The sequence below is a fragment of the Nycticebus coucang genome, chromosome 16 (genome assembly GCF_027406575.1).
Source record: "Nycticebus coucang isolate mNycCou1 chromosome 16, mNycCou1.pri, whole genome shotgun sequence".
NCBI lineage: Eukaryota > Metazoa > Chordata > Mammalia > Primates > Lorisidae > Nycticebus > Nycticebus coucang.
This window is the reverse complement of record NC_069795.1, coordinates 76,779,720-76,794,631: the sequence shown is the minus strand read 5'-3', so window position 1 is coordinate 76,794,631 and position 14,912 is coordinate 76,779,720.

Genomic DNA, 14,912 nt, shown 5'->3' with positions numbered 1-14,912 from the left:
CCTGTGACAATTAACCTTTTGCTATATATCTAAAAAGGACTCCAGAGATAAGTCACTCTAGAATATTAAGCAGGAATCTTTCATAAAAAATACTTGGGGTCAGCAACCCAAAGTTCACTTAGACATGATTTTTTTGTGATTCTAGCCAATGAATAATAAAGCATCTACCTAGAGCCTGCAGGAATCAAATCCTATTATAAGTATTGACACATATTCTAGGTCACATTGAGTGCATTTTTGAAAGTTTTTAGCTACTAAATACTTAGAATTTCTATGCAGTATACCATCAAATATATGATTATGAATGTGATACAGTGAAAAAAAGTATAAGAATTACATTCCTTCTGAATCTACAAACTTGACAAAATCTTCTTTGCCTCTTCAAATCTGAATTTACTCACAAATAATCATGTTGCACCCTTGGGTTCAATTATTGAATTCATTAAATGCTAAATTTGAGATAGACAATATTGTTAATTGAGTTACATACCTACATGTGGCTAGAAAAATGCAATATATTCCAATATTTTTTTAAAAACTATTAAAGTATAGGCTGGTCATGGTGGCCCACACCTGTAATCTTACCATTTTAGGAGGCCAAGGCTGGAGGATTGCTTTGAGGCCAGGAGTTCTAGACCAGCCTGAGCAACAGAGTGAGACCCCTATATCCACAAAAATAAAAAAGTTAGCTGGAGATGATACCACATGCCTGTAGTCCTACTTACTGGGGAGGCTAAAGCAGGAGGATCACTTGAATTAGGAGCTTGAGGTTACAGTGACCCATGATCATGCCACTGCATTGCAACATGGGCAATAGAACATGAGATGATGGCTCAGTGCCTGTAGCACAGTGGTTACAGTGCTGGCTACATACACTGAGGCTGACGGATTTGAACCTGGCCCGGGCCAGCTAAACAATGATGACAACTGCAACAACAACAAAAAAAATTAGCTGGGCATTGTGATGGTCACATGTGGTCCCAGCTACTTGGGAGCCTGATGCAAGAGAATCACTTACGCCCAAGAGTTGGAGGGGTTGCTGTGAGCTTTGATGCCACGGCACTCTACCAAGGGTGACATAGTAAGATTGTCTCAAAAAAAAAAAAAAAAAGACTATGAGACCTTGTGTCTAAAAAGAAAACAAACCTCAAAATGCTGTTAAGATATAGTAGAATGTGCGGGGCGGCGCCTGTGGCTCAGTCGGTAGGGCGCCGGCCCCATATACCGAGGGTGGCGGGTTCAAGCCCGGCCCCGGCCAAACTGCAACCAAAAAATAGCCAGGCGTTGTGGCGGGCGCCTGTAGTCCCAGCTACTCGGGAGGCTGAGGCAGGAGAATCGCTTAAGCCCAGGAGTTGGAGGTTGCTGTGAGCTGTGTGAGGCCACGGCACTCTACCGAGGGCCATAAAGTGAGACTCTGTCTCCACAAAAAAAAAAAGATATAGTAGAATGTGGATGAAAGTATTTCAAATTATATATAAAAGCAGCACATTAAACCCCACGATTGCATTAATGTACAGCTATGATTTAACAAAAAAAAAAATTAACACACACCTAAAGATATAGTAGAATGTGTTATGATAGCTTCAGGAGGTTATATAACTATGGACTGATAGCCTTTTTCAGAGCCAAGATTGGGCACATACAGGATGGAATGACTATAGAGCCTTTTTTTATGTTATTGTGGTATACGCATGAAAGAAAGTTGAATGAAGTAGACACTTGAACTGAGATCATATTTGTCCAAAGGACTGTCACACAGAATCCTGGGGGCTTCATCTTGCCATTTGGCCATTTGGCGGAGCTTTGCTGATAATGTCCCTCCATCTGAAAACAGGAAGTAATAGGTGGTGCACCTACCAGCTCAAGACTTTTCTTTTAACTTGATGTTATCTAAACAAGTACTGGGGCTGGCCTAGATGTTCACAGGCATCTTAAGTATAAAATTCAGATTCAAGAGTTAAAACCAGGGTTGAAAGCAGTGTAAGCATGTACATGTGCTGAAATTATAAATTTAAAGACACAGGTGATGGCAAATTCCTTCCTTCTTGACTATATCTTGATTCTTTGATTCTTTTTGGGGAGAAGAGGGGTTAGAGACAGACTCCTGCTCTGTTGCCCAGGCTGAAAGGCAGTGGCAAAATCGTAGCCACCACCCTCAGTTTTTTTGTTTATTTTAATTTTTTTTGTACAAACAGAGTCTCGCTATGTTGCCCAGACTGGTCTCAAACTCCTGGCCTCTCAGCAATCCTGCCTCCACCTCCCAAAGTACTGGGACTATAAACATAAGCCACCACACCCAACCTCTTAATTCTTTTATATAGATCTTTTAGAAAGAGAAATTAAGCCTATAGAAAATATTTCTAAAATAAAAATACAGGATGGTGGCGCTCGTAGCTCAGAGGGTAGGGCACTGGCCATATACACCAAGGCTGGCAGGTTCGAACCCAGCCCAGGCCAGCCAAAACAACAATGACAACCGCAACAAAAAAATAGCTGGGTGTTGTGATGGGTTCCTGTAGTCCCAGGATTAGGACTACTGGGAATTAAACCTATAGAAAATGTTTCTAATATAAAAATACAGGATTGGCTCAGTGCCTGTAGCTCAGTTATTAGGGTGCCAGCCATATACACTGGGGCTGGTGGGTTTGAACCCAGCCCGGGCCTGCTAAAAACAACAGTGACAACTATAACAAATAGCCGGGCACCTGTAGGCCCAGCTACTTGGGAGGCTGAGGCAAAAGAATCACGTAAGCCCAAGGGTTGGAGGTTGCTGTGAGCTGTGATGCCACAGGACTCTACCAAGGGCAACATAGTGAAACTCTGTCTCAAAAAAATGTGTATATATATATGCGAGGAGAATTTAGAAGGTCACAGGATTACAGGGTCCTTTACCAGGCAGGACATATCCTCACTGGTCAAGTGATACCCACGTATGAGGGGAACAACCAGAGAGTGAAACCAAGGTCAGTATATATTCCCGGTGTTCTACAAGTTCTATATTATAGTTTTCTTTTCACTTAACTCACTATTTAATTGACATATCTGTGAAGATTTCTTAACATTTTTTTCTCCATGTGCTAATGTGTGTATTTTATGACTTAAGAAAGTTTTAACACTGGCTGGGCACAGTGGCTCATGCCTGTAATCCTAGCACTATGGGAGGCCAAGGTGGGAGGAGCTTGGGCTCAGGAGTTTGAGACCAGCCTGAGCAAGAGTGAGACCCTGTCTCTACCAAAATAGAAAAATATAGCCAGATGTTGGGAGAGACACCTATAGTTCAGCTACCCAGAAGGCTGAGGCAGGAGGATCATTGGAGCCCAGGAGTTTGAGGGTGCTGTGAACTAGGTTGATACCCTGGCACTCTAGCCCAGGCATCTCTGTCTCAAAATAAATAGAAAGAGGGAAAAAAGAAAAGAAAGAAAGGGTCTTGCTCTATTTCCCAGGCTGGTCTCAAACTCCTGGCCTCAAGCCATCCTCTAGCCTTGGCCTCTCAAAGTGCCGGGACTACAGATATGAGCACCTCACCAAGACTAGCAGTTTTGCTGAGAATCCAGAACAACTGGAACTCTCAAACATTGTTGGTAGGAATGCAAAATGGTACTACCTCTTTAGATAGCAGTTTGGCAGTTCGTATAGTTAAATATATGATTACTATATGATCCCGCAATTTCACTCCTAGGTGTTCACTCAAGAGAAATAGAAAATTATGTTTACACAAAGATCTCTACCCAAATGTTGATAGCTACTTTATTCATAATAACCAAATTGGAAACAACCGAAGTGTCCATCATCTGTGACTATGTGAACAAATCATGGTATGTCCATACAACAGACTACCACTCAATAAAAGGAACAAACTATTGACATGTGCAACAACACGTACAAACCTCAAAGCATTGCTATGTGAAAGACACCAAACACAAAATACTATATTATTCTATTTATGACATTCTAAAAAAGGCAAAACAGAAAATAGATCTGAGGTTACCAAGGATCAGAAGAATAGGACTGATTGCTTAGAAGCAATTTTTTTTTTAAGAGGTAGAGTCTTACTATTTTGCCCCATATGTTGAATTCCTGGGTTCAAGGGATCCTCCCACCTTAACCTCCAAGTAGCTGGGACTACAGCTACTGGCACAAACCACCACACCCAGCTATAAGGGAGCTTTTGAGGACGATAAAATACATTCTGTGATTTTTTTTTTTTAGATACTATAAAGGCTGAATTGATGTCCTGTGATTCTTATCATGATTGTGGTAACAGTTATATGACTAACCATTTGTCAAAGCTCATCAAATTGTATGTTTTACTTATTTTTTTTTGACCCATGTCTTTAATTTTTTTTTTTTTTTTTTTTTTTTTGCAGTTTTTGGCCGGGGCTGGGTTTGAACCCATCACCTCCAGCATATGGGGCTGGTGCCCTACTCCTTTGAGTCACAGGCGCCAACCCCATGTCTTACATTTTTACAAATAACAGAATTACCAGTCAAATCCACACTGCTTATGTAGACTGAAGAGGATTTTGTTTTAGTTTCTGTTATTGTGTATTGGAACAATTAATTCAACTCACATACACCACTAGCTCACAACTCACATACACCACTTTGGAAAGTTGTATAACAAGTATCTACTAAGGTTAAACAAATACCTACGCTATGACCCAGCAGTTCCACTGCATGTTTTCAGCAAAAGACATATGCAAGAGATGTCCATTAGAGCATTATTTAGTGTGGTCAAATAATGGAAACAATCAAAATGTCTATCAACAGCAACTCTATACATATTCATAAATGCAGTACATTCATACAGTGGAATACTCTAAGTCAATGATTTTCAACACTAGTGTGCCATGAGAAGATCTTAGGTGTGCCACAAAAATTTTAAAGACAATTGATTAGGCTCGGCACCTGTAGCCCAGTGGTTACAGTGCCAGCCACATACACCAAGGTGGCGGATTCGAACCTGGCCAGGGCTAGCTAAACGACAATGACAACGGCAACAAAAAATAGCCAGGCATTGTGGCAGTCGCCTACTGTCCCAACTACTTGAGAGGCTGAGACAAGAGAATCACTTAAGCTCAAGAGTTTGAGGTTGCTGTGAGCTGTGACTCCATGGCACTCTACTGAGGGCGACAAAGTGAGACTTTGTGTCAAAAAAAAAAAGAAGAAGAAAAACGATGATTAATTAAATATTTTCAAAATAAGTTCAAAACACAGGAAGTATTTTTTTTTTTACCTTTTTTTGGCTCAATATAATGTAAGTGTGCCATGGAAGTTTAACTATAGGTTCAAGTGTGCAACAAGTTAAAAATGGTTGAACAACACTGCTCTACGTAATGACAATGAACAAACTTACAGTTGTACACAAGAACATGAAAGGCTCATACAAACATACTGATCAAAATAAGTTAGACCCTAAGGAAATACATACTGTCTGACTCAATTTCTATGAAGATCAAAAACAAACAAACTATGGGATTAGAAATTAGGCTAGTAGTTAATTTTCAAGAAGAAAGAGGAAAATGATGGGGCTATGAGGGACACTATAATATGAACACTTTTGGATACTATAATGTTTTGTTTGGGGCTTGGGTGGTGGTTACTTGGGTGTGTTCACTTTATGCTAATTCATTGAACTGTACAGATATGAACTGTGTACCTTTCTGTATGTGTGTTACACTTCGGCATAAGTTTAAATATTAACACATGCACATGATAAATTTCAAACAATATAGAGGAGGGTGCAATTATAAAAAGCCATCCTCCCACTCTGAAGCCCCAATTCCTCTCTTCAGAGCCCATCACTACTACTACCCTTTCCGTAAGACCTAACTTACGGAAAGATAAGACGTCCCCTGAAAATGAGACCTAGCGCATCTTTGGGAGCACACCTTAAAATAAGACACTGTCTTATTTTCGGGGAAACAGGGTAGTTTCTTGTGTATTCTTTTAGAAATTTCCTATAATAAAAGAACAGTGGTATGTATGTATCCATAGATATATCTATGTTCCTTTTGCAATTTATAAAAATGGAAACACTATATCTGTTGTTTTACCACATGCTTTTTTCATGTGCTTGGCAGATATCTTCCTTATTCTTTCTAATGACTCCATAAAGTTTTCTATTGTAGGAATGCACCATGTTTAACCAGTCCTCTGTAAGTGAACATTTAGGTTTTTTCCAGTTTTTAAAATATTAAACATCTTTTTACATGTCCTGCTAACATGTATGGGTACAGTGGACTTCAGCATCTTTTTTTAGTCAGAATATTAGGGGGTACACATATTTTGTTTACACACTTTGTTTTTGTACACATTGAGGCAGTTCTAAGTGTGCCCTTTACCCAGACAGTGTGCACTGTACCCAGGAAGTGTAAATTTACCCACCTCCACTACCCATGCCCCCATCTTGATTTTCATTGAGATTTACTTCTATATATGCACTTAAGTGTTGACTAGTTAGTTCCAATTTGGTATTGAGTACATGTGGGTTTTTTTTTTTTTACACAGACTCTCACTTTCTTGCCCTCTGTAGCGTGTTGTGGCATCCTAGCTCACAGCAACCTCAAATTCTTGGGCTCAAGTGATCCTTCTGCCTCAGCCTCCCAAGTAGCTGAGACTACAGGCACCTGCCACAACACCTGGCTCTTTTTAGAGACAGGGTCTCACTCTGGCTCAGGCTGGTCTCAAACTCCTGAGTACAAACAATCCACCTGCCTTGGCCTCCCAGAGTGCTAGGATTATAGGTGTGAGCCACTGCTCATGGCCTGAGTATATATGTTTGTTTCTCTATTCTTGTCATGTTTACTTAGAAAAATGGTTTCCAGTTCTGTCCAGGTTGTTACAAAAGATACTAGATAGCCGTTTTATTTATTTATTTATTTATTTTTAATTTTTCTTTTCTTTTTTTGAGACAGAGTCTGTAGTCCTAGATAGAGTGCTATGGTGTCATAGCTCACAACAACTCCAACTCTTGGGCTCAAGCGATCCTCTTAGCTCAGTTTTTTCTATTTTTAGTAGAGATGGGGTCTTGCTTTTGCTCAGGCTGATCTTGAACGCATGAGCTCAAGCTATCCACCCACCTCAGCCTCCCAGAGTGCTAGGTGTGAGCCACTGTGCCTGGCCTAGATAGCCATTTTTTTTTTTTTTTTTTGGTTTTTGGCTAGGGTTAGGTTTGAACCCGCCACCTCCGGCATATGGGACCGGCGTCCTACTCCTTGAGCCACAGGCGCCGCCCAGATAGCCATTTTTTTAATGGTTCAGTAGTACACCATAATATGCATATACCACGTTTTATTCATCCATTCATATATTGGTGGGCACTTGAGTTGTTTCCTCATCTTTGCACTGTGAATTGTGCTGCTATGAACATTCAATTCCAGGTGTCCTTTTTGTATTATTTATTTATTTTTTTGAGATAGCATCTCACTCTGTTGCCATGGTATCAGAGCTCACAGCAACCTCAAACTCTTGGTCTCAAGCAATCTTATTGCCTCAGCCTGTGAGTAGCTGGGTCTACAGGCATGCACCATCATACTTGGCTAATCTATTTTTAGGAAAGACAGGGTCTTGCTCTTGCTCAGGCTAGTCTCGAACTCCTGAGCTCAAAGGTATCCTCCCGCCTCAGCTTCCCAGAGTGTTAGGATTACAGGCGTCACCATGCCTGGCCTATACTTTTTAAATTATTGAATTTTGAATGTAAATTATCTCAAAACTTATGTTACTCTTTCAGGTTAATCTGAGAGTACAAACCATCAGGTTATATAATGTATGTATGAAAAGTTAAAGTCAGAGTTGTAGCTGTGTCCTCCATCTAGGGAGTGTGCCATATATTCATGCATTGTACCCACTGGATAGAAAACTACTGATCTCTCCACCTTCTTGAATTTAATTGAGATTTTCTCTCCTATGGGTCTGTGATTGTTAATCTTCTAGTTTCAAATTGTTACTGAGTACATGTGATGCTTGTTTTTCCAATCTTGTGATACTTTACTTAGGAGAATGCTCTCCAAATCCATCCAGATTGTTACAAAGGACACAAAAATCTCCATCTTTCTTATGGTTGATTAGTGTTCCAGGATATACATACACCATAGTTTATTAATCCACTCAAGTGTTGATGGGCACTTGGGTTGTTTCCACATCTTTATGACTGTGAACTGAGCAGCAATGAACGTTCAAGTGCAAATGTCCCTTTGGTAAAGTATCTTTTTTTTGTTTGTTTGAGTAAATGCCTAGTAGTGGGATTGCAGGGTCAGGGTCAAATGGTAGGTCTACTTCTAGTTCTTTGAGGAATCTCCATACTTCTTTCCATAGAGGCTGTACTAGTTCCCAGTCCTACCAACAGTGCCTGAGTGTTTCTTCTCTCTACACCCACACCAGCAACTGTTGCTTTGGGACCTCATGATGTGGGCCATTCTCACTGGGGTTAAGTAATATCTCAAAGTGGTTTTTTTTTTTTGAGACAGAGCCTCAAGCTGTTGCCCTGGGGAGAGCACCGTGGCTTCACAGCTTGCAGCAACCTCCAACTCCTGGACTCAAGCAATTCTTCTGCCTCCGCCTCCCAAGTAGCTGGGACTACAGGCGCCCGCCACAACAGCCCGCTATTTTTTTTTTGGTTGCAACCATTGTTGTTTGGCGGGCCCAGGCTGGATTTGAACCCGCCAGCTCAGGTGTATGTGGCTGGTGCCTTAGCCACTTGAGCCACAGACGCAGAGCCCTCAAAGTGGTTTTGAATTGTATTTCTCTGATAATTAGGGAAGATGCACATTTTTTCATGTGTTTATCGGCCATTCTTTTGTCCTCATGAGAAAAGTTTCTATTCATGTTTCCTGCTCAGTTTTTTGGGGGTGGGGAGGGACAGAGTCTTACTCTGTTTCCCAGGCTAAAGTGCCATGGCATCAGCTTAGCTCACAGCAACTTCAGACTCCTGGGCTCAAGCGACCCTCTTGCCTCAGCCTTCTGAGTACCTAAGATTACAGGCAGGTGCCACCTGGCTAATTTTTCTATTTTTTGAAGAGATAGAGTCTCACTCTTGATCAGGCTTGTTTCTGAGCTCAAGCATTTCTCCCACCTTGGCTTCTCAAAGTGCTAGGATTATAGGGATAAGCCACTGCACCCAGCCTCTTGCCCAGTTTTTAATGGTGGTGTTTGCTTTTTTCTTGTTGGTATGCTTGAGTTCATTGTAGATTCTGGTAATTAGCCCTTTGTTGGATTTGTAGCATGCAAGTATCTTCTCCCATTCTGAAGGCTGTCGTTTTGCTTTCTAGATTGTGTCCTTAGCTGTCCAAAAACTTTTTAACTTGATCAGGTCCCATTCATTTATTTTTATTGCTGCTGTAATTGCCAGTGGGGTCTTCTTCACTAATTCTTTCCCTAGGTTGATAAGATCAAGAGTTTATCCCACACTGTCTTCTATGGATTTTAAGTTTTATGTCTTAGATTTAGATCTTTTATCTATCAGAAGTTAATTTTTAGAAGTGGTGAGTGGTGTGGATCCAGTTTCGTTCTCTTACATGTGGCTAAACAGTTTTCTAAGCACCTTTTATTAAATAGGGATTCTTTTCCCTGGTCAATGCTTTTGTTTGCCTTGTCAAAGATAAGATGGCTATATGAGGCTGGTTTCATTTCTAGATTCTCTCTTCTGTTCTGCAGATCTATATCTCTATTTTTATGCCAGTGCCATGCTGTTTTGATCAGGGTAGCCTTATAGTATAACCTGAAGTCTGGTAAAGTGATGCCTCTTAATTTATTATTATTTCATAGAACTGCATTGGCTATTCAAGTTTCTCCGATTCCATACAAAATGTACAATTATTTTTTCAAGATCTTCAAAGTAAGACCTGGTTATTTTAATGGGGATTGCATTAAATCTATAGATTGCTTTGTGTAGTATAGACATTTTAACAATATTGATTCTTCTAACCCATGAGCATGTTATGTACTTCCATCTGTTAACATCCTCTGCTATTTCTTTTCTCAGTGATTTATAATTCTCTCTCTAGAGATCCTTTGTATTCTTTGTTAAAGGTATTTCATTTTGTTTAATGCTACCCTGAAGGTTATTATATCTTTGGTTTGATTTTCAGCTCTACTATTGTTGGCTAAATGAAGGCTAAAATATATGAAGGCTAAAATAAAATTGATAAAATAAATGTACACTGATTTTATAATGGAAACATTGCTGTATTTCTTAATCACTTCAATGAGTTTCATGGTTGAGTCCTTGAGATTTCTAAGTATAGCATTATATCTGTGAAGAATGATAGTTTGACTTTCTCTGCTCGCATTCGGATATCTTCAGTATCTTTTTCTTATCTGATTGCATTGGCTCAAAACTTATTTTTGGATACCCCTAATATCTTTGCCAATGTCTGATTACATTGGCTCAAAACTTACATTTATAAAAGGTTGCTTGGACCAGGAGAGGTGGCTCAGGCTTGTAATCTTAGCCCTCTGGGAGGCTGATGTGGGAGGATTTCTTGAGCTCAGGAGTTCAAGATCAGCCTGAGCAAGACTCTGTCTCTACTGAAAATAGAAAAATTAGCCAAGCATTTGGGTGCTTACCTCTTGTCCCAGCTACTCAGGGGGCTGAGGCTAGAGGATCCTTTGATCATAGGAGTTTGAGTTTGCTGTGAGCTGTGAGACCACTGTACTCTAACCAAGGTAACAGAGCAGTATTCTTTTTATTTATTTATTTGTTTTGAGACAGAATCTAACTATGTTGCCCTCGGTAGAGTGCTGTAGCATCACAGCTCACAGCAACCTCAAACTCTTGGGCTTAAGCAATTCTCTTGCTTCAGCCTCCCAAGTAGCTGGGACTACAGGTGCCTGTCACAACACCCAGCTATATCAGAACAGTACTCTTGTCTCAAAAAAAAAAAAAAAAGTTTCTTGCTATAAAAATGCAATATCAAGACAAATGTCTCAGTCCTCTTTAGAGGCCTATTACTATACCAAATCCCTGTACATAGAGTTTGGAGCTTTTATTGCCATTAATGTTTGTCTTGTTTGGATTTACTTAGTCACCACTAATTTTTCACTTAAAATAAGGATTTTTTTTTTTGGTTAGGTTTCACAACTTAACCAAAAAGTTAGTTTCACCAACTTAACCATCTTTTCTATTTCTAGTTTAAAATTATAATGTTGTTAGATTCAGTGGGTTGTGTTTCTAATCAGAGAGGCTGAGGCAGAAGGATCTCTTGAGCCCAGGAATTCAAGGCTGCAGTTAGCTATGATCATGCCACTGCGTTCTAGCATGAGCAACAGAGAAATAGCTCATCTCTGGGGAAAAGAAAATTAAAATTAAAAAATAGTAAAATATAAATTTATGATATTGGAAATACTAATAAAAAGAAGAGTTTTTGGCTCAGCACCCATAGCTCATGTGGCTGTTGGGTTCAAATGCACCGAGGCTGGTGCGTTCAAACCCAGACTGTGCCTACTAAACAACAATGACTAGAACAAGAAAAAAATAGCTGGGTGTTGTGGCAGGCGCCTATAGTCCCAGCTACTTGGGAGGCTGAGGCAAGAGAATCACTTAAGCCCAAGAGTTTGAGGTTGCTGTGAGATGTGACGCTACGGCACTCTACTGAGGGTGCCATAGTGAGACTTTGTCTCAAAAAAAAAAAAAGAAAAGAAAAGAAGAGTTTTAACTAGCCATGTGTTAAACAGAAACACCTTGGTGAATCGTTCAGCAGATACCAGTCCTCCAGAGCCAACAGAATCATTCAACACAGGGCCAATAAGCACCCTCCCCAAGGTCCTGCCATCAATTCTATGTAGTAGTAGAAATAAAAGAAGGAATGTATATTCCATATCATGTCATAGAGCAGTGGTTCTCAACCTTCCTAATGCTATTAGCAATGAAAATAATTTTATAGTTGGGGTCACTACAACACGAGGAACTGTATTGAAGGGTCACGGCATTAGGAAGGTTGAGAACCACTGTCATAGAGTCTCCTTGGTTTGAGAATGTCATAAAATCTAAAATTGTTTAAAAAAATAAATAGCTGGTATGTAATATCCAGAGGTTTTTAAAATCTAAAATGTATAAATTGAGAATGCATAAACCAAGTGATAGATGTAATTCAATTAGAAAAATGTTTTATAATTGAGTCATTTCTGTGCCAAAGGTAGTATCAACTTGCCAAATACAAAAGAACCCGCTCTGAAGCAACTAATGTCAAATCCATGACACAACAGATGATTTAGTTTCAACAAAACAACATCAGCCATCATAGTAAATTAATGCTATCAATTTAATTTTATTAGCAATAATGCCATTTTTATTTAATATGTAGGTTTGCTTTGATTTTATTGTTGCATAAGAGCTATAAGCCTAAGAAATTTGTACCTAACATTGGTACAATGTTAAATATTGGACATATTTAACCAACAGTATACTAAAAATAATTTTACTATAATCATTAATAATCATTCCTAGAAGTCTAATAATGTTTTATTTTAAAAGTATACAATACTCAATCTTAAGTTCATGGCCTTGTAGATAGTTTCCTAAAAATACTCTTGAATGGCCTTTAGCATCTCAGATGACACTAGTCCTAGGTTTATGACTTTGCTGGGGAACTTGGGGGAAATAGTCTAGAACCCATAGTTTGCTGTGGAAGTGGGGTATTCTGGTAGAGTATGAGGGTTTTTTCATGTAAATTCTAAGGTAGCCAGGTAGGAAAAGAAGTTGGTTGGAGATATTGCAGTAAAAAACGAAGCCCAGCTTTCTGGCTTAAGTGACTGGGTGGATCCTGATGCCGTACATCCAGTTAGGGAGCCCAAGAGAGAGGAGCAGGTTTGTCGACTTAGAGTCTAAGTCCCAGACCTACCTTATCTGCCCTATCTGGCCCTGACTAGCCGTTCTGGTGTCATTACCACCAGTTCTCCAAGTGGCTCATAGTTTCAGATATTAGTCAGGATTCTTGGTTGCATGTGACAGGAGGTTTGGAGCTGTTAGCAGAGTGGCCCAGGCTGGTCTCTCAAACAATCTTCCTATTTCAACCTGCCAAGTATTTGGGACTACTGAAGCACACTACCGCACCAGGCTGGACTTGCTCCTTTCTAATTGACGTTACTGTTTTGATTGAGAATTTTTAACATTTTCCCTTCTTGCTTTGCTTTGTAAAAGATCAGCTCCCCCTAGTGAAAAAGTCCACAACTTTCCTGCATCTTCAAAGATTTTGATAGCATCAAATTAATCAATTAACTTGACTAGTCTCTACCTGAACTTTTTCTATTTTTTTTCTTTTCTAGATGAGTTAGATAATTATATAACCCTTTATTAACTAACTTTCTTTTTTGGTTAATAAGGAGCTTTTCATGGCTCTGAATAATATTATTTTAATATTAAAATTTTGTTCTAAGTAGATTTCTTTATTATATTTTGTTATTTTTTATTTCAGGTTAATTTGAGGGTACAAAGAATTAAGTTACAATTTTTGCACTGTATTATTTTGCAGAGTCCCTGTTGTAGTTGTGTCCTGCTCCAGGAGGTGTGCCATATACGCCCACATTGTGCACATTAAATGTGAGCACACCAATCGCCTCCCCCCTCTTTCTCCCCCCTCTTGACCTGAATTGAATTTTTCTCTCATGTGGGCCTGTATTGGATCATCTACTGGCTTCATATTCATATTGAGTACATTGGATACATTGCTTTTCCATTTTTGCATGGAAAAATGCAAAATGGAAAATACTTTACTAAGAAGAATGTGTTTCAACTCCATCCAGGATATTACAAAAGATGTGAAGTCATCATCTTTTTTACGGCTGAATCTCACTATGGTGAGCATGTACCACAATTTGTTAATCCATTCCTGAGTTGATGGGCATTTAGGTTGTTTCCATGTCTTGGTGATTGTAAATTGAGCTGCAACAAACAATCTAGTGCAAATGTCCTTACGATAAATTTTTTTTTTTCTTCTGGTGGTGCCTGTGGCTGAAAGGGATAGGGTGCTGGCCCCATATGCCAGAGGTGGTGGGTTCAAACCCAGCCCGGGCCAAAACTGCACAAAAAAGAAAAAAAAAATCCTTTGGCGGCACCTGTGGCTCAAAGGGGTAGGGCGCCGGTCCCATATGCTGGAGGAGGTGGGTTTAAACCCAACCCTGGCCAAAAGCCACGAAAAAAAAAAAAATAATTTTTTTTTCTTCTGGATAGATGCCTAATAGTGGAATTGCAGGATCAAACGGGAGATCTAATTTGAGTTCTTTGAGGATTCTCCATACTTCTTTCCAAAGAGGCTGTATTAGTTTGCAGTCCCACTAGTAGTATAAAAGTGTTTCCCTCTCCGTAACTGTGTCAGCATCTGCAGCTTTGGGACATTGCGATGTGTGTTAATCTTACTGGGGTTAGGTGATCTCTCAGGGTGGTTTTGATTTGCATTTCTCTGGTGATTAGGGATGATAAGCATTTTTTCATATGTTTGTTAGACATTCATCTGTCTTCTTCAGAGAAGGTTCTGTTCATGGGATTGTTTGCTCTTTTTTGTTGATTAATTTGAGTTCTCTGTAGACAATTATTTTATTTTAAATTTTCAAAAACCTTATGTGCCAAAAACGGTTCTTTCCTAAGGTCAAAGAATCTTTGTTTTTATTTCTTGTTTTTTCTTTTTCTTTCTTTCTTTCTTTTCTTTTTTGAGACAGAGTCTCACTATGTCACCCTCAGTAGAGTGCCTGGTGGCATAGCTCATAGCAACCTCAAACTCTTGGACTTAAGTGATTCTCTTGCCTCAACCTCCCAAGTAGCTGGGACTACAGTAGGCATCCGCCACAACGCCCGGCTATTTTTTGGTTGTAGTTGTCATTATTGTTTGGCAGGCCTGGGCTGCCTTCGAATTCGCTAGCTCCGGTGTATGTGGCTGGCGCCCTAGCCGCTGAGCTCTAGGCACCGAGCCCTTTGTCTT